Raw genomic sequence first — 3,201 nt, forward strand, 5'->3', positions numbered from 1 at the left:
TCTCTCTTCTTCCTGGGCGACGGCAGCGGCATTGCCCTGTAACTCCACCCGTTGCTCTGTAACTCTACCCAGCAGCAGCAACATCTGAACTTCGAAGGATAGTTTAGTCATTTTGCATTGTTTTTGACTAATGTATTTAAGAATAGAGTTAGTCAATTGTCAGAAACAGTAAGATTAGCATCAGTCAATTTTCAAATAATATGCATATAGTTACTCAATTAGTTAAACCATAAGGGTAATTTATGAAATTTACCCTAAATTATAAATTTAAATACAAATATGTTCAATGCAAAATCTTATATTTTGTATTTCCAAACCTTGTTTTTGTATTATATATATTTGTATTTGCATCTTTTCAAACTGAGCCTAGGGTTCTGTTTGGTTGCAATGCAAATAAATCTACTCTAATGCAAAACCATGGCAATGCAAATGATTTGAGTATAAATTCTGACCTATTTTGTTTCAAATTTTAACTTATTTTGTTTGATTGAAGTAAAATTAAGACATGAAATAGAATAAAGTAAAATCCAAAAGAAAATTAAACAAAAATTTGCATTTTTTACATTTGTACTCCCATGCATTTATACTAGTGCAACCAAACGCAGCTTAGACAATATTCACTCAATTTTGTCGCTGCTCGCTGCATCAGCCCGGCCTAGGATTGATAAATTGAACATGGGATTTATTTATCTTTCTTTTCTTTACTCATGGGCTAGGTGGCAATATATTGCAAGCGTAGAGCCCATGCTATGTATGGCTATATTGACATTAGGAAATGGGCCGCAGTGGCTCACCAGAGGCCCATATGTCTTGCTGAAATTTTTATGAGTTAAAGCTGTTTACTGATCAGAGATCTATGTATGATCCTAAGAATAGCTATAACAAGCCCATTTTGGACAACTATATAAAACCTACAGCAAATCATCTATCAAGGTCATAGGGAATTTGGATCGGTTAATGAGGCTCACAAGCTCAATCGAATTTACATTATATATAATATTTTAAAATTTTTATATATATAACAATAAATAATTTATATATATATAATTTTTTACTATAAACTTTTTTGCATGTATAATTTCTTTTTATATTTTATATAAAGTCTGGGTGATTATTGAACTTGAACATATGATCTTTTGAGTCAATCTGAATTCAAATTCATTTGTCTAATTCGAATTGAGCTCAAGACCAAACTCAAACCTGATATTTTCTGCTGAGCCAAACCAAATATGTGGGCTCAAATCCACCACATTGGCATTTGTCAAGAAACTTTCAACCAAGGCACATAAGTGGATAACAATAAGAAACTTTTACAATAAGACAAATAACAAGGCTTGAAGCTTACTAAATTTGAAATCATAGTAATTAAGTGAATTTAAATGCATATATACAGGTAGGGTTTTTCTAGTTAGAGACCAAGGGATATTCCACGTGGCAAGTTGGCTTTGGCCTTTGGGCCCAAAACGTTCCTACATGTTATTCTCTTGGAAATGTCTGTCAATGGATCAAATTTCAGCGTAGAAGCCCTTGCAACATGTTGAAAACGATCCCTTTATTTATAGGGCAATAGGTGGCTAATTCAGAGTGGCCTATCCTGTATATGGATCAAATTAGCCACATCATCCAACCATGTGGTAAAAATAAGACAGGACAGGTCATTTTCAGCAAATTGAAAATATTCTCAGCACCTATCAATGGTTGATATGAGATTCTTTTAAATTTCTAAGTAAAGCATGTCCTCCAGAAAAAGTATCGAATGGGAATCTAGCAGCTTGCAAGTTGAACTAGCCACTCATCTATATCTTTATCTTGCTATTGAAGAGGGCTCACTTGTGGTGGTGGTGGTTGTAAATTGTAAGATAATAACATAAATCTCTATCTCTCTCTCTCTCTTCTATTTTAAAAATTGGACTTAACCGAATAGTCAGACCAATGTTTTAAAAAACGACCTAGAAACGAAATCGTTTTAGCCACCAGTTTTCAGATTGGCGGCCCGATCATGTCGTTCGAACGGATAGTCTGTTATGACAGAAAAATTAAAAATAATTAAAAAAAAAATGAATGGTTCGACTGTCCAGGTCAATGGTTTATTGACTTTTTCAACGGTTTTTTATCCGATTCCAGGTTTAGGGTAAAATGGAACCAGCTGCCTGGACAGTTCCCAGGCCGAATGGTCCGACCGTCTGGATCAATGGCGATTTGAAAACATTGCCATTTGAGTTGGGAATCAATTATGGCTCTGAGTCTGATTTTGGATTAGACCATTTTTTTGAAAAAAAAAAGTTGAATTGGTCAAAGAACTATTGACTCATGCAATCGAATTGACTTGGGCAGCAATTTGTGGGTCATATTTTATGTTATATGGGGCATCATACAGACTTTCAAAACCTTGATCCGACCTGATATGCTTCATTATCTTGTATTTATTTTTTATTTTTTGGTATTTTTTCATTATTTATAATATTTTGCGGTATATTTGCAGAATTTATAAATATTTTTTATGTTTTCTCTTTTATTTGTAACATCACGGGTTGGACCAGTCGACCTAAAGGGTTGAACCTCTGACCCGAAAAATGGTGGCCAAAACGGTTCCATTTTTGGGCCGATTTTCAAAACCTTGATTTGCAATGTCTGACCCATTCAATGGGTTGACCTGTCTGATCCATTCCATGGATTATCAGTTTAATTTTTTAAAAAGTTTTATAACTATAACATCATGCATTGATCCGGACGGTGGATTTGCAATGTAATCCAACTGATTTGCAATGTCTGACCCATTCAATGGATTGACCTGTCTGACCCATTCAATAGATTATCAGTTTAATTTTTTAAAAAATTTTATAACTATAACATCATGGATTGATCCGGACGGTGGATCCTGCAGAAAAAGGTGGTTAAACATCGGTTTTTTTTTTTCTTATTTTTTTTTATTTCACATCCATATCGGATATTAAACACTGATATGGTTAGGTTATATATAATATAGGGACTGTTTGGTTTCATTGACATTTATTTAATAAACGTTTTATATGATATTTATTTTGAAAAATGAAAACATGATTGAAAAAATATATATATTTTTATGTTTTTTGACAGTTACACGGCATTATGAAAAAAAAAAAACGCCTTAATGTTGGGAAAATAAAAATGAATCTTCTCCCAAAAATGACTCTCACACAAAGTGAGACAAATGTTTATTTA

This window comes from Nelumbo lutea, chromosome 8 (assembly GCF_056320005.1).
Source record: "Nelumbo lutea isolate HS-2025 chromosome 8, American lotus-T2T, whole genome shotgun sequence".
Taxonomy (NCBI): Eukaryota; Viridiplantae; Streptophyta; class Magnoliopsida; order Proteales; family Nelumbonaceae; genus Nelumbo; species Nelumbo lutea.